General features: G+C 29.7%; 2 pseudogenes; one reads left to right on the forward strand and one right to left on the reverse strand.

Annotated features, from left to right (window-relative positions):
- Nucleotides 1-1,845: 1,845 nt before the first annotated feature.
- On the reverse strand, nt 1,846-3,754 carry LOC120072163 (annotated as a pseudogene).
- Nucleotides 3,753-14,539, forward strand: LOC120072164 (annotated as a pseudogene).
- Nucleotides 14,540-18,951: the final 4,412 nt, after the last annotated feature.

Consider the following 18,951-nt stretch of genomic DNA (forward strand, 5'->3'; position numbering starts at 1 on the left):
TTCTCTCAAATAACCTAAGGTATTAATATGAATCAAATTCATATTAATTTTAACCTATAGTTTTTATATGAATCACATTCATATAAATAATAATTATATCATATTCAAATTATAACACCTCTCAATAAAATATATAAATTTAATATGAATCATATTCATATTAATTTTAACATATAGTTCCTATATTAATCATATTCAAACATTTATTTCTCTCATAAAACTATATAAATTTAATATGAATCATATTCACATTAAATTTTAACATATAGTTTTTATATGAATCATATTCATATAATTAATATTTGAATCATATTCAAATATTTATTTCTCTCATAAAAATTATATTTAAATTGAGCTAACGATGGGACCTTATAAACCTATAAATTGAAGCTCCAATGATACGAGATTTAATTGATTAAACTCTTTTAATCAAATGAATCAACATTCATTAATTGTCAGTCACTCCATTAAAGACCGACAACTGAATTTTTCACACTATAGATATATTTTTGTGTCCATTGGATATAACCAATCAACAATTCGTTGACCCTTCACAAATCGCTCATAAGTATAGCTGGGTCAGATCATCATTCTACCTCTATAGTTACATCTAACTTCTTAAGTACCATCGATCCCTCTAATAAACAATTAGTCATAGTCCAACTATGACCGAACCCATTTTAGGTCAGGAGAGGGTGAGGTGCCTCATTGTTTAAGCCCCAGAATCAATCCTTAAATGAGCAACTTATCTTAAGAGAGAATTCTTTCTTGTGTAGTTGTATTCCCAGCTCACTACAAGAAAATTGACCTTTTCGAAGGTCAAAACCTTCGAAAAAAAATTTAATAGACCTTCGATACATCTTTTTTCAAAGGTTATCGGTTGATTAACTTTAAAAAATTATTATTATTTAAAGGTTATATATCTTCGATTGTCAAATTATTTATCAATAATTATCTATTATCAAGTAGTCTATTTCGAAGGTTTTCATTATTTTTAAAGGCTTATCATGTTATTTTTAAAATTTTTAAAACCTTCATAAAAACTTATTTATCAACAATTGTATATCCTTCGAAAATTCTCTTACAAAACCTTTTAGCACATTTATTGACAAATCTCGGAAGGTTGTTTTTACTAATTCATCTACATGTAGTACTCTGAATTACAAAGTATAAGAATAGAATAGAAAAATAGACAATGACATAGATGGAAGTAAATTTATATATCATAAAAGTACACCAAAAAGTTATCGAAATTCTATAACATCAAACTACAATTGATCAACTAGAAACAAATTTTTTATGCATCTCTGCCATCATTTTTTGAAATCTATTCTCAAAACGATTTTCTAATTCGCTTATTTGACACCTAAGTGCTTCAACCTCAACCTCTCTTTGTTGTTCAGATTCTTTTCTTTGTCATTCAAATTCTTGAAGTCGTTGTTCGGACTCATTAAGACAACGCTCAAGGAAAGAGCAAGGTGATGAAATGGGCATTGCCAGGATTACCTCCTCCAAAGGTTAGTGAATCGTCTTTTTCGTTTGGCCTGTCGAAGCTATTTCTGACATTGGAAAAATCTCGGTTTGAAAAATCAACTACAATCATCTTTCTAACAGATACTATAGTGCCATAAACTAGTTATCGCGGAACATCTGATTGCACATATTTCCCTTCCCTTGTAACTTGAGAAAACCTGCGAAGTTTAGAGCCACCTTTAGAAGGTTTGTTCAACTGAATGCATGATATATATGCATACCAATTAGAGAGTCTCTATTTATGTATTTTCTTTGTTTTCTAAATTTTTGTAAAATGGAACAATAGAAATTAGATTCGCCAAGGTTTATCCCTCAAACAAGCAAGGAATGATCCCCCATTCCTATATCCAATAGATAGACATGACCAATGTACAAGTCTGAGGAAGAATGAGATGTTTGAACATCTACTTGCAGCACTAAGCATCTGCCTGATATAAAGCTAATTGAAAGTGGATTATATGTCCCTCAAGGATTGAAACTTTGTGACAAGTGATAATAATCCCTAGCAGTGGCGGATCCAGAAATTTTGTTGATGTGGGGTCTTATAGTTCGTATAAGTGAGTAGTTCTAAAAAATTTTAAATTTATTGACTTTCGTACATTACAATTGTCCTCTACGAGATTTCATATTTTGAAGTCGATAACTAATAACTTCATTACCTATCTTATCAAATAAATCTTTCTCAATATATGTTATAAGACAATCATTCATCCATTGGTCTCCCATTCGATTACGCAACTGAGTCTTTATAATACTCATAGCATAAAATGTCCTCTCTACGGTAGCCATTGTAATTGGTAAGATCAATGCTAAGGTGAGCAATCGATAGACTAATTGGTAGCCAAACTAGAAGAAGAAGAAGAAAATAAATTACAAAACTTACCTAAATGGGATGAGAGCCTTGTGGCGTATTTGATCGTAAAGCATCTCGACGTGGTCATGTAAATGAATGTCAAGCAATAAGTTAGGCTTAAGATTCCCAAGGTAGTCCAAGCATGATGCATAATGGCTACAAAGAAAAATGAATACTTCATCATGACGAAAAAAAAATAGAAAAACAGATCTTTACCAATCAAACTACTGGGTCATATAGGAACATCAGAGCATGCAAGTTAATCCATATGACCAATTGCTAAAACATTTGAGGTATTCAAAACTTACTCGCTTATAAGCAACAAAAATATTAACAAGAAAGTTTCATACCTGAAGTAATATGTTAAGTTGGAAGAATTCAATGATTGAAAAAATGCATTCACCTGTGATTAAATTTATGTGTATCCTTAAAACCATGTCTGATCCAATTTAAAATTAGTATTCATGAAAACTGAAAAGATGGTTTCATGTGACTAAGGCTAGAGATAAAAAATGTCCTTACAAATATTAGTGACTACCGATTATCACAATGTACAATAACTCCACAAACCTTGAGTAGAAATCATTGATCAGCTCTTGGACTACAAGAACCAACTCTAAGAAATTTCGAAAGTTGACATTGTCTATAACTTTGGACTGCCAGATTAAAACAATTAGTCAGAAAAATCAGCAAGTCACTTGCCTTTCATTCCATAGGGAACATGATTAGCAGGAAAAAGAAACAAAGAATAGGTGCCTTAAGCTCTGAGCGGTCAAAGGTTGCAAGTGCACAAAGACCACCATATGTTGCAACATCCTGAGGTGCGATCACTTCGTTATAATGACTTCCTAATTCAGGACCCGTCTCCAAAAACTGCAAATACAGCAAAGAATTGCATAATCAGAATGTAAGAGAAACCCACCTCAACGCCACAATCAACATTAATAGACATTTAGCAGAACTCAAGTGCAAAATGTAGATTAGATATGAGGGGATACGATAAAGAAAGCCTACGATGATCGTGCTGTTCTTTACTCTATACCAATACACAAACACAACTTATAAATAATATGTGATTAAAATGATAAAAGCATGATCATATTGCACTCTCTGAATTGGAACTTCGAAGAAGGAAGTTCAATACAATTCGAACCAACCAAACTATTGGATCATAATGCGCACAAGAAAACAAACCTTGCGAGCAGCAAGTTTGTACTTCTTTGCTTCCAAGTGAGCCAATCCTGCAGCACAGTGAAGCTTTGCGCTAGTAATTGCATCAAGGGCCTCTGGGGTCTATTCTACTTTGTTGACATAACTCGTGACATGTGTAAATTGGCCCATCTCTATGCTGACAAGAATTGCGTTCATGCAGGTATGTGTTGAACTGAACTTCAGCTCTTGAATGCACCATTAGTGCTTAAAAGAAAAATGTCCATATCCATTTGCAGTGCCTTGTTAAACCCCCTATGAAGGAAATTACAATACTAGTGGATCTGGTTCTTCACAGTGATGTAAGGGCAATAGATCGCGCCGAGTTTGATCATCAGGTGGTTTTCTGATCTCAGGAAAGAGCTTCTGTTAATCCCTTGTGAAAAGTAAAGTAATATGATATATGGCCTGCAACCCAAATTCATAAATCCATGTTTGTTTTTGTTAATGAACAGGTAGCAGAGAAGTTGTTTGTGATAGAACAATATAAGATGGAAAGAGAGAAACAACATAAGGTATAGAAAAAAATATGAAATGGCTATCAATTCAATTCATATTATGTGTTGATTTGTTTGGTTTTTGTGGTAACTAACAGATGTCTGAGGAGGAAGAACTAAAGAGGTTGAGAAAGGAATTGGTTCCAAAGGCACAACCAATGCCTTATTTTGATAGGCCCTTCCTTCCTAGAAGGTAAAGAACAAAAGTTAGTTTAAATTTCATTTCATTTGAGAAATCTTGAGAGAAGAATGTCATTAAGAGGCTTTTTTTGTTATTAAAAAGTCAGCAAAGCTTCCAACTATACCTAAGAAACCAAAGTTGTGTAGATTGCAGAAAATGTGGAGTTAGTTGAACATTAGCATTGATTAACAAAGTCCAACAAATATGATTCTATTGCTAAAGTAACTATGGTACACAATGATGATCAAATTTCAAGAACCGAGTTAATTCTATAGCTAATTTATTCATGTTCCATGACAGCAATTGGGTGTCTCTCAAAAGAAATTCAATAAGACAAATTGAAGGAAATAAAATATTAATCATTAATAATATGATGAGTGTAATTAGTTGATTTAAATACACAATTTGGTTATGTATATTAGTGAGTGATGAACTCAAAAGGAGAAAAAAGATCTATAAACTATCTATTTCTCCTATCCCGTTCCAACCCAAACGAACCCAAGCCATGATACTCCCCACCTCCATAAATGATAGATCTGATGACTTCTTTCTCAAACCCATAACACGCATCACCACATAATTTGATACTTCAAAACAAAAACATGAGAATGAAGAGTTAATTCCTAATGTATGTGTAGAATGATACCTGGTGCAATGTAGCCAATTGTTCCTGCAAAAGAAGAAGAAGTTGTTGGTGAAGAAGTTTGGTTCAACAGCTTTGCAAGACCAAAATCAACAATATAAGGTTCCATCTCCAAATCTAGGAATAGGAAGGGAAAATAAACGCATCTAAGCGGAGAAGAGAGAGAGAGTAGGTGGAGCTAGAATCGTAGTGTTGAATTAAGATCGGAACACTTACGAATTTAATTGCAACCTCTTTATTCGTCTGTATATTAGTACCTACAGATGGAATTGAAGCATTAAAATCTAGTTGTTGTAATAGAGCAGCATAATAAGAAGCTGGAATGGAGAAAAACCAGACGAACCAAGATAGATCTCCCCGAAGGAGCCGCTATCGGTCTTCCGGCCAAGGCAAAACTTATTGCCGACGCGAGGTTCCATCCGGGAAGGAAAAAGAAGAAAAAGAAGCATAGAAATGGAAGATAATTAGGAGAAGTTGAACATGGAATTGAGGGAATCGAGGGAAACACTAAGAAGAAGAATCAGAGGTTTATCAATTAAGAAAGAAATGAAAGAAAGCGAGAAATTGCAATTAGAGATCTAGGGCAGGGCAAGGGCAGATAGGGTTAGGTAGGTTAACAACTTAGAAATTGAAATTAATATCACTTCCGTATAGCCTATCATTTAGCTATCGTACCCATCGTTTACCTCCATCATTTAGCACGGACGCCTTATCGTATAACGCATCTGCCTATCGCTTAACGTCATCGCCCAACGCCCATCGCTTAGTATTTCGCCTATCGTGTACCGCGTATGCTCATCGTTTAGCGCAGCATGGCTATCGTCCAGCTTCTATGCTTATCGTCTAACGCTTTCACTGATCTTGCAGTACTTTGCAAATCGTATAGCCCAATCGTCTAGCGTGTCACTTCTCATTGTTTAACATTGCGTGCATCTTCATAATCGTTTAATGCATCCGCTTATCGCTTAACGTCATCGCCCAGCGCCTGCGTCTATCGCCCAGCGCCCATCGCTTAGTATTCCGCCTATCGTGTAGCGTGTCTGCTCATCGTTTAGCGCAGCATGGCTATCATCTAGCGCTATCATTCAGCTTCTACGCTTATCGTCTAGTGCTTTCACTGATCGTGCAGTACTTTGTCTATCGTATAGCCCAATCGTCTAGCGCGTCACTCCTCATCGTTTAACACCACGTGCATCTTCACGATCGTCTAACGCATCTTCACAATCCTAACCTTTCTCAAAGGTTTTTATTAACCTTCAATAAAAGGTGCATATTTTTCAAAGGACTTATCAAAGTCTCTCATAAATGTATGTCTTTCTCAAAGGTTTTTATTACCCTTCGATAAAAACTACATATTTTTCAAAGGTTTTTTCAAAACCTCTAATAAATATATATCTATTTCAAAGGTTCTTATTAACCTTCAATAAAAAATACATATTTTTCAAAGGTTTTTCAAATACCTTCAATAAATGTATATCTTTCTCAAAAGTTTTTTATAGCCTCCGATAAAAGATTGTCGAAATAGCTCAATTTTCTTGTAGTGGCTTCCCAATTAGACGAATCCCCAAAATGGTAAGCTTATTGAGTCGGCAAATCTAGTCACTCTCACCCATACAAATCAAAGGATCGCCCTCATAGGCAGAAGTTCACAGCTCATTGAAGATTAAGGTCAAGTCACCTATGGTCATCTTGGTGAAATGTAAGTCTCTACTAGCAATAGTGTTACAAGGAAAGACTTAACATTTCATGGTCTGGTCATTATACAAACTCTTTTGTACCTCCCACACATGTCTCCATAAGAATGATCAGGATCAGATTATTTATAATATTTTACAAAAATTGTAACAACTATAAAACGGGTCGTATTAGTAGTGTTACCAAGATAAGGCACTCAACCTTATCTATATACTACAAATCATTTAGGTTATCAAGCATGATCTACTTGTATGTCTTCACATATATTTAAGTTACATCAGATAACCTTGGATCTTAGGTTAATGGATTATTGCACAAGTAATATAAAATTAATCAACCATTTATCTAACTGACATAAAACTATGAGGTTTTAAGGCAACTACCCCAATAGGGGTTTCTTTATTTTGTAGTTTTTAAGATTTTTTTTTTAATATTTTGGCTAAGAATTCAAATATTTACTTATAAAAGATAAAAACCATAATAAAAAAATTTGTGAGAAAGTAAAAACAATTTTCAAAAACCAAAAACCAAATATTTATCAAATAAAGTATAAGATATTTAATAGTTGTTTCCTCATTTTTCGTTTCATTAAAAGAAATAAAGGGGTGTTTTGCGTGCAAGCTTAGGAAGCTTGAAATGAAGTGCAAATTTAGAAATCTTGAGTTTATGTAATATTTTCTTATATTTAATTAGTAGTTGTATTTTAGATTAGTTTAAAATTGTCATCTTAATTATTTTAATCTATAGTTAAGTTTAAAATAATCTAAAAATTTAGAAGAATATTTATCTTTTGAATTTTTTACTAAAATTATAATTTTATTTAATTTACTGTTTTAATAATTTGATATATTTATTTTATTAGGTTTTGAAATAAAATGTTATATAGACTTTTGTCACTTTTACTAATTTAAATTAGGGCTAGGGCTTTCTACACATATAACTTAAATAAATAAACTTAATTACACAATTGTTACACAAAACTCTAGTCTAGATACTTTTTAGCCCTCCATACTATTCAATTTTTATTCAAAATGTGTCTATATAATAAAAAAAATGAGAAGAAAAAGAAAAGAAACATAAAAGGGATGTTTCTTATAGTGATCAATTTACAACTAGGAGAAATAAAAAAAAAAAAATGAAATCTCATAAAATAAAGGAAACATATAAATAAGGAAGGGAGGAGAGAATTAAAAAAGATAATCTAATAAATAATAATAATTAAAAAGAAAATACTCCAGATGAAAAAATTTTAAGAAAGAGAAAGTGTATTTTAAAATCTATTAATGTAATTAGACTAAGAGCATGTTTAAATTAACTTAGAAAAAACTCTTTTAAAAAATTCGTTTTTATTTATACACTTTTGATTAAAAAAAAATCCTTAAAACAAAAACACACATGTGTTGAACAACCCTTTCTTGGAATAATTTATTGTTTCTGAAAATGGGCTATTTTAAGGATTGTTTTTGGAAATCGTTTTTGAAAATAAGTATACCAAACACGTTTTTATTGTTTTTCTTGTATTTTTTGTTTTCGAAAACATAAAAACAAAAATGAATCACGAACCAAACGGACTCATAATTTCTTGTTTCTAGGTCTCTAATTTTTTTAATTAAAAGTGTAAAATACTTTATGTAAAAATTAGCTATTAAAATTATCCAAAAATTTTATGTTATATTTTACTTGGATATTTATAATAATTTTATAACTCAAGAATGATAACATATTTAAAAAAATATATATGAAAAGAAAACTTAAAATTAATTTGTGACCACTGACATTTAACATCTATAATTCTACTTTTATAATATACCTTCATAATAAAAGCTATCCATAGGAAATAATGAAATACCATATAGAACATACATTATTTAACTTAGCTTTCTATATCAACTAATTCTTAGCTTTTTGACCATTGACCATATCCTAAATGATAATGGTCCTCCAGTTAGGTATGTACTAATAACCATTGATTACATTTTAGCAATATTGTCCAATAAGACCAATAACATGTTATAATCTCAAATTGGATTTAATTACAAATATTATATAAAACATTTTTTTAAAAAAATAAAATTTATATTAAGAAAATACCAATTAGGTCCACGTATCCTTATAAATGACTCAAGAAAACTAAGAAGAGAAATTACATGTTATTAAAAACATTTCATCTTCTTCTAATGGGAAAAAGAGTTCATCTAGTCATTAAAAAAGAAAGAAAGATTAAAACAAGTTTCTCCAACTATACGATGAACAACTATGTTTCTCGATCTTGAGTCGAACAGTTAGAAATCTTGTCCATCTTAGAGGTCAACACATCATTTTTATTATTGCTTTTCTTAATTTTAACAAAAATCTTCCTCTTCTTCGTTGATTAGCTTGATCACGTAGATTGAATCTTATAAATAATTAATTTGAGTACAGTTCAACTTATAATTAAGACATATACCATTCATCAAAAGATCAGATGTATGAATCCTTCGTTTGTTTATTAAACTAAAAGGAATGGTAAGTAGATGCATGCAGAGTTATATAAAATACTAAGTTTTAATATATTTTCAGATAGATAATGATTATAAGGTTTAAATTTTAGCATGGCATATAGACTTTCATGCTAATTACTTTTTCTATTATAATAATGCTTCAATTTTCTTTCTTTTTTTTCTTTTATAATAAAATTCATTCAAGATACCATGTATTTTTACCGTAAATTTTGAAAGATATTCGCAAATTATATTTCTGACTGGAAAATAATAATAATAATAATAATAATAATAATAATTTATTATTATTATTATTATTGGACAAATTTCATAAGAAAAATAACTTTGAAAAAAAGTACAATACTATTTTTTTTTTCTTTCTCAATCATTTAACAAACTTAAAACTATTTTGAAAGTCTTAACACCTATACCCTACCATATATGTTGGCCTCAAACATGTATCCATTCATAGTGAGATCTAATTGATCAAATAAAATGGCAAATTTTTGTCAACCTTTTATTAATTAGTTCAATGAAAAAAAAAGACAAATCAACAATAACTAAAAAGAAATCATAGAATAAAATAATATATATTTTTAAAATATTGCATGTGGTATGTAACATTCTCATTTATTTTTTCCTTGAATGTTTTTTTTTTCTATTATGTATTTTTATATAAAAACAAAAGTTTCTGACTTGTTTTTTTCTCTCTTTCATTTTTGTCATAAATAATAAATAAATACAACGTATTTGATTGTAATGCCTAAAGTTTAGATTTTATAATTCGAATTTAGTATGTGAGCATCCCCTACATCCCCTCTCACCTTATTAGATTACTTTACTTGATTTAGACAATTTGCTTAGAATGACATTGTGATATGAAAATGCGGTTAAAAAAATGTTTAAAAAGAATGGATAGTTACTACCTATGCCGATAAAATACACAATCTTTTTCGATATCTTCAATATAGAAATGTCAAATTTAAGCATGTTTGCATAAGATTAATCCTATGTTTGGGTAAACTCCAAGAAATAATTCTTATGAAACATGCGAGTGAGTACAATACATGCTAAATAGGACATGTGGTTGTTTTTTGGGACATTCTCCACTTTCGTAAGTTGTTCGAGACAAGTAAGATGATGTGATCATACAGGAGATATATCGAAATGTTGGTCGGTGGCAAATCATGAGCCTAGGGAAAGACATTAGTAACACATTTCTTTTTATCTCTTAACTTTTAAGATTTATTTTTTTTATAAATGAAGTTAAATTGTAAATTTAGCCTCAAAACTTTATTGTTTTGTGTTTATGTCTATGAACTTTAACAAGTATCTAATAGGTATCTAAGTTTTGAACTTTATATCATATAGATCCTTAAATTTTAATTAAAAATGTTAAATAGATCTCTAAACTTTCAATTCGATGTTTTATAGATCATTTCACTAGAAGAAATTCAGGCTTTAATGTCAGTTGGAAAAAGTGAAATCGGATGTATAATGTCGGTTTTCTTAAAAAAAAAAAAAATGGATCTTTAATGTCGGTTTTAAACCGACATTGAAGATGAGCTCAAATGTCGGTTTAAAACAGACATTAAAGGTGTAATGTTTTTTTTCTTATTTTATTAAATAATATATCCCTAATTTATCACGTCCTTCTCAATTATCATTCTTCGCCCAAACCCTATGTCGCGCCGTTCACCACCCCTTTCTTCAACATCGCCCAAACCCTATGTCGCGTCATTCAACACCCCTTTCTTTAGCATCGCCCAAACCCTATCTTGATTATAATTCTTCAGCATCTCCTTTCTTTTCAAGTTTTGATTTGTGCTGTCATTCGGTTCTGTGAAAGATCGGAGGAGAAACCCTCGTGTACTCGCTATGTCTTTCTCTGGAATCTCTATCCAGAGCGTCGAGTTGTCAGATGCCGTTCAAGAACTAGTTCTTTGTGACCAAGTATTCTTCTATCTTTTAATTTTCGAAATTGATCTACTTTCATGCACTTTCTTTATCCAAGAGAATCAGGGGCGTAAAACTCCGCGTAAGAAATGGTGCTTAATAGTTCTTATTGGTAGTATTGCGTTCTCAAATATGAAATCGTTGGTTTACTCTTGTTGTCATTTGTTTTTCAAGATTTGCGTTGCTTGGGGGCTAATTAAAGAAGTCTAAGATCCTTGGTTTAGTCTTGTTTTCTTTCATTATCAAGATTATGGATATCGGGAGGTTTGTTTTTTGCGATTTAATCTAGGGAGAATATGGTTTAATCAAATTGAATTCACTTTTGTGCTTGGTTGTATGGCTACAAGGAATCATAAAAATAAAAAAAATTATTGTTTATATTCATCCGGTTTGCCAGTAATTGGATTGTTGTTGTTTCTCTTGCGAATTTGATCGGTCGCCTGTGCATGCTTTTCTTTATTCTATAAGGAAGATTTTCCTCTTTTTCAGTTAGAGCTGCATATCTATGATTTTCTTCAAGTGTCTCTTCTTCGAATGTTGGATATTCACGTATACATACTTTGAGGATTTCTAACTTGTTGGATTTGTATGTTCAGTTAGAAATGTAGATCTTTCTTTTCAGCATTTCCTTTCTTTTCAAGTTTTGATTTGTGTCAAACACAAGAGATTGATACCAAATACTACAATGTCCCAGTGAAGATATAAGATTATTTCATTTTATTGTCTATGTCACTTTTACATCATTTTTCCTTGTTCATAATTCCTATCCTAAACCTTTGTTTATACTTATTTATAGATAATTAAATTGAGTCACCAAGATTTTCTAGGAGAAGCTAGTTGTGTTCTTTCAGAGATAAGTAAAAGCTCAGGAGCTGTTTGAAAGTTGTGGTTCAAAGATACTTTTTGTTTATAAAAACTCTTTTACATACGTTCTATTTATAATTTTTGGCATGGCAAATACTAACCAAACATAGTCGAAGTTTAACTCTATGTTTGAGCATGGAGGTTCAAGAAACTTGGTGTCTCTCACTATTCGAGCATAGAAAACAGTTGCTTCGAGAAGTGTCGTTGAAATAACACTGCGTTGTTCTCATCTTGACAATAAAGACGTTTTTTTTTAAAAGCGTATGTTTCAAATGTTTTTTCTTTTTCAAAGTCCAACATAGTGAAATTGATTTATGAAAGGCAAGTTGAGAATTAAACATGAACTTATTCTTGAACTTCTTAGAAGCACATTTGACTATGTAACCAAAACACCACAGTATTGTTTAGTGATTAAAAATATTTTCAAACTAATATTAAATTCATTGTTGTTGTTTCTATTAAAGGCCTTTGATTTTTGTGCTCTTTGTTTAATTGTTTATTTTAGGATCCTTTCCTGAGAATATCTAGAGTTGTTGAAACTGGAGGCTCAATTCCAATCTGTAAAACTAAAGTGGTTAAAGACAATCTTAATCCTATTTGAAGATCTTTATGCTTGAGCATGCAGAAGTTTGAAAACAAGGCAAGCATATGGCCTTATGAATCTTATTCTCATTAATAATATTTTATAGCCTCCTTATTTTTTAAAAAAAAAAATTAATAATTTCTGATTTTCTCTTTAAATACAAGATAATCCATTGGTCATTCAGTGCTTTGATTTCAATAGCAATGGCAATCATGAATTAGTTGGGTAACTATTTTATAAATTCATCAATGTCTAGTCTTTACTTTTCCATTATGGAAAAAAATTATCAAAGTATACCTTAAACTAGAATATGGGAAGGAATTTTATTAGTAGCCAGATGCGATTACTTTTGTGGGTAGAGTTTGAACATATCTATCTCTATGAGTAGATTTTGAGTATTATTTGTTGGTTAGGTTTTGTATGATCCATTGCTTGGTTCATAAGTTATGTTCTAGTTTAGTTTTAAAAAGGTCCGTTGTTCAAAGTTTAAGACTGATCTATTTTAACATTTTAAAATTGAAGGTAAAAACATTGACTTGTTTAAGTAATCAAACAAAATTGAAATTGTCTTATAAATTATTAACTTGCGCTTTCTTCATGTGCATATTTCCATTTGTTCAATAAACTCCAAAAATCGATGGGTGATCTCGAAAGAGAAAAAAGTGGTGCAAATTTTGTTATTTCATCTTCTTCTCATGGTGGCTATGAGAAGGTCGGATCTCTCACATTTCCAGAAATTATTAGTATTGATTTTTCTTCTTCTTCTTCATATTGATATAATATAATTGTGTTCTTTAGGTTCTAAAAGGTCAGCTGTTTGTTGATCACTACGTTGAGAAAATACAATTCAACTTTCTTGATTACATTTCTAGTGGATTTCAGCTTAATTTTATGGTCGTTGTTGATTTTACAAATACCTTCTATGAAAAAAAATTACCACATTCTCTTTTTACTTCGGCCAATTCTGATGTCGAAATTAATAAATTCTAAAGTTAATCGCCTTAATTAGTTATAGAATTTCTTATACTTAGTTGTCCCTCTTTTGGGTTAATGAAGATGTTGCATTCATGTTTTATGTCTTCTCAGAGTTCGGTAGCAGATTTAGAAATTCAATGCTTTTAATTCCTAAATTTGTGGGATTCATGGTTTAAGTGCTTTTTGCAGCTTCGAACGGAAATCCCTACAATCCAAATTCATTGCATTACATTGACCGTAGTGGACGGTTGAATAGTTACCAGCAGGTTAGCCACATCACTTCAACTATACTTCCAAATTATAAATTTAATACTTCATTTAATTTAGAAAGTTGTTAGCTTAGTATAATTGAATTATTCAAAGATTCAATATATTAATAACTTGTTCTTTGTTCTATGGGCTGGAAGTTTAAATCTCTATATCTGGTGATCTTTTTGTTTGTTTTTTTTCTTTTGCTGTAGTAGGAGATAAAGATAATAAACATAATTGAAAAACTACTTGAATTTATGGCAAGCCATAACGGAAGTAAGGGAGGTAATTCAATTCTACGACACTGATCGACGTTTTCCAGCTTGGGGGTTCGGAGCAAGAACATTAGATGGCAACGTTTCACATTGTTTCAACTTGACTACAGCTCCAACAACTCAACTTGAGGTTCTTACAATTCTATATTTGTGCTTTTACTTTCAATATTGTAACCTTTAACTCTTTTAAGCTTTATGTTCGTCTTTTTGCTTATTATTTCCCATTCATTTGAATTGAACATCAACTTAATTAATAGGTGGAAGGAGTGGAAGGCATAATGGCAGCATATGCAAATGCTCTTCACAATGTTTCTGGGTCAGACCTACTTTATTTGGCCAAGTGACCAATAAGGCTGCTGAAATTATTGCCCACTCTCTCTTGGGCACAAGAGAAATAATGTTATAACATTATCATTGGGTCATGTTTCATGTTTATGCTGAAAGCCTATACCAATTCCAACCATTGCAAGTCTTATGGTAACATCTCAACTTATGATTATCTAAGTTGCAACCTCACTGAACTCTACTGAGTGATTTGTCCTGCAATCCGGCTCTTCTATTTTCTCTTGGCATGGAAACCAAAGTACATTCGAGCAGCAACAGTTAGCCTGTCTCTTATACACATCTAGATGTGTATAAGAGACAGATCCATACATGAATAATATGTCATAGCCATAGCGTTCGATGATGATGTGTCATGTTATACTTTTTTACCAAAAAAATGGATTTGGCAAGGGAACTTTAAAAAAGGGACAATAATTGATAAAATGGACATATTCGGGTTTTAATGTCAGTTAAGAATTTTAAAAAAAATCAGGCTTTAATGTCGGTTGCAACCGACATTAAAGGCTGTGTTATTGGTATTATTGAAGCTCTTTAATATCGGTTTAAACCGACATTAAAGGCTTTAATAACACTATCTTTAATGTCGGTTGCCAACAGACATTAAAATCCGAATTTCTACTAGTGTTTGCATATTCAATACTTACAAAGACCTATTGACATAAAATCAAAAGCTTAAACACTTATTAAGTTCGAAATCAAAAGTTCAAGAGTTTATTAGGCATTTTATAAAACTCATAACCTATTAAACATAAAAATGAAAGGTCATAGACTTAGATAATTAAAAAAAAAAAAAAAAACAAAATAGTTTGACTAAACCAACTTTAAGATAATTGAATAAAATATTCAAAATGGTTAGGTTATATTTTACAATTTTTTTTACAATTTTTACGAATTTAAAAAATTAATGCTTTTTTTGTGGTTTTGAAAAACTTCAAAAGGAAAGGAAAAATGAATAGAAACATCATGAATCCGACCGTTGGATGATTAAAACAAAATAAGTATGGAAATCTAGGAACTTATATAATATAGATATAATTTAAGCAGAGGAAAAAGGTACTCTATCATTAAAAAAAAATAATTATTTTAAATACAATAAAATGTCATTATCTACTAGTGATAGACGATGATAGACCGTGTTAGACGTCTGTTTGTGACCTGATAAACATGAATTAGATAATGAACAATTTCTATCCTGATCTATCATTGATAATAGGATATTTTGTCGTATTTGTAAATAAATGTTCAATTTACGAAAATAGCCAAAAAAAAAAAAAAAATACTAAATGCTCATTCACTTTATTTAAAAAAAAAGAAAAAGGAAAAAAAAACTCTCTCTCTCTAGATGACTGTCCATGTCTCTCTAGGTGTTTACACATGAATCAATAAAGTAGAGAGAGAGAGGGAAAAAAAAAGAAAAGAAAGGGAATATTTGAAAGACAAGCAAGCAAAAAAAGGGGAAAAAGTGGATTTGGGTGTGTCTGAATGTTGGAAGTGAAGATGAATAAGGTAAGTTATTTGTAAAAAAATAATAAATAAAATAAAATAAAATATTAAAAAAAACAAAAAAAAAACTCTTCAGTGTCAACTTATGACTTGATGTTCCTTAAAGTGTTGAAAAAAGAAACCCAAACACTGTCTTAGAATCTTTGTTGTTTTTTTTTTTTATTATTATTGTTGTTATTATTATTATTATTTTGGCAAATTTAAAGCTGATAAAAGAAACTCTCATCCTAGCATTGTTTTACATTTCATATCTTTTCCTTCATAAACCATCTCTCTTTCTACACATGAGAAAGTGAAATATAATAGGTTAAAATATCATTGTATTTTCAATAAATCTTAAATTCAATCATTCAAAACTAATTTTATTAAATTCATTCTCTGACGAATGCATGTATATATAACACCGAGGTCGCATTCGTTCTTGCTTTCAAGACAGTGAGCATATTCACAATACAACAATCTTCATCTGGAATAACAGCACTAAAAGAATTGTGTTTTTACTAAATATTTACAATTATTTTTTCTCATAAATATATATATTTTTTATTCTTTTTTAAGAAATACTTGATTTCTTTTTTAAAAAATGTAATTATTTTAAATGGTAAAATTGTTGAAAATATTCTTAAATATAGCAAAATATCAGTATCTATTTGTGATAGACATTGATAAATAAATAAGTTTACTCATTTTTCTATATTTAAAAACAACATTCAAAAAATAGATTCTAGTTTAATTTATTATTATATTTGATAGAGATTAAAATCAACACAAGAAACCACATTTTAAAAAAACTTTCTTAATTACAAGAAAGAAAAAAAAAAATAAAGAGTTAGAAGCAAAAAAGAAAAGAAAACGTAAATTACAAAATGGATGAAAAAGGATCCATAAAATTATATATCTAACTCATGGATGGGTAGTCCTCAGAGTTTATCTGTGGAGTAAATAATTATAAATAAATAAAAGAAAAAAATTTTTGTCTGGAGAGAATTGAATGTGGTCACGTCTATCACGATTCAAATGGTCTCCAAATTTAATTATTTAATTAATTTTGATCATTTTATTGGATTGAGTCGAGTCGGATATTTTGAGTGTATCTAAGTGGAAATTGACTTTAAAATTGTACTTCTTTTTCTAAAAATAAAAATCTCTTTTTATCCTAGATTTTGAGTATAGTTTTCATTTTCTTCATAAATTTCAAACGTCACATTTTATATATGAATTTTGCAATAATTTTTATTTGATCTATATGTTCTAAAATATTATATTTTTACCATTGAATTTTAAGTTCAATTTTCATTTGGTTCTTAGGTTCCAATATTTTTTATTCTTATCATCGAGTTTCCATTAATGTTCACTTCAGTATTTGACGACTTGACGACGTTAACTATTAGTTAAATAAATTAAAATTATTATGATATGACCTTTAAAATGAATGATTGTTTTCAAATATAAAAAAAATGAGTCTAACTTATTTTCAAATATGGAAAAGTGTAATGATAAACGGTGATATTTTATTATATTTGTAAATATTATCAGCAATTTTTTCATTTAAAAAAATTATCCTAAAATTAATTAACAAAAGTATTCAATGAAAAAAACAAGGTTAAAAGTCTAAATCTTAAACCTATAGATCAAATTGAGATGAAACTTAAAATTTAAAGATAAAAAAATATTTTAAAAGTACAAGTGTAATCTTTGGAAACTTGAAAGATGAATTAGAAATTAAATTCAAAATTTAAGGATGGAATTTTTTTGGTATTTAAAATCATATTTATGAAAGGATTTGTCTTTTGTAAGTGAAGAAGGAGAGAGAAGTGTGAAGGAAGCAAAGTTAGTAAAATGGAGAACAGCAAATGTTGAGTTAAGAGAAGACCAATAATTCAGTTCACCTCTCTCTGACACCCAACCAATTAAAAAAGGGATTCTTGTCCCCATAACCAAACACTACCAAAACTTCTTTCTCTCTCTTAAAATAAATTATTAAAGTTTTAAAAGAAAAAAAAAAAAAAATCTCCCTCAAATGAACCATTAAGATACCTTTCTTTCACCCAACAAATTTGCTCTCTTTTGTGTAGTATAACCATATCGTTGTTGAATTGCCATAAATAAATTCTTCCAACATCTTTTCTAGAACTTGTTTGAATAGTTTTTCTTCGTTAATCTTATTCGAGATCGATCTATCGAAATTTTGTTAAAAAATAGTTTTTTTTTTTTCTAATTTATAGGGTTATTTTGAACCTTCTCAATATATCTCGTCAAATTACCATCGAGATTCGGCTATTTTTTCCAGATATCATGTAATCTTTCCAAATCTTATATATTTTCGAATTTTATACAAATTCAGTTATCTAAATTCAGTTATCTTTACAAAATATTATATCAATATTTACATATTTTTAGCTCAATTTTTGTTTCCACAATTATATGAATTTTCAAATTATCCAAATGGTTTTCAAGTGATGGATTTGTGATTTTTAAAATTTGAGAAAGATCATATTTTGCAAATAAAAAAATAAAAAAATTAAGTAAGATATGAGAAATATATAGGATCTTGGTGTTAATATGCCCGAGATTAATAACGATGTCCGTATTTTCTATATCTTATCTAATTTTTTTTTGTACAAAATTTAATCTTTCCTAAAATTTAAAAATCAAAATGCAATTAGTTGAGATTCATTTGGACAATTAATAAATTCATTTGAAATTTTGGGAATTATAATAGTGAAAACAGAAATAGGGCTAAAGATTTGAAAAGTTAAGTATTGGTAAAGATAATTTAATTCGTAGAAAATTTGAAAATATATAAGATTTGATAGGTTTGGAAAAATTACATAATATTTGAAAAATTAGCAGATTCTCAGTGCGTAAACTATGTACCAAGGCTCAAATCAATCAATGGTTAGAAAAAATTAATTTTTTAACAAAATCTCGTGGTCGATCTCAGGTGAGATGGACAGAGAAATACTATTCTAATGAGTTTTAAAAAAGATGCTAGTTTTGAAAAATGAAAACTTGAAAAGAGGATCTCTTCCATACCATCTGGACATATTATTTAAAAACCTTTTCTCTAAAAATTTACTCTAAATTTTTTAAAGTTTAATTATGTAGGA

This window comes from Benincasa hispida, chromosome 2 (assembly GCF_009727055.1).
Source record: "Benincasa hispida cultivar B227 chromosome 2, ASM972705v1, whole genome shotgun sequence".
Classification (NCBI taxonomy): domain Eukaryota; kingdom Viridiplantae; phylum Streptophyta; class Magnoliopsida; order Cucurbitales; family Cucurbitaceae; genus Benincasa; species Benincasa hispida.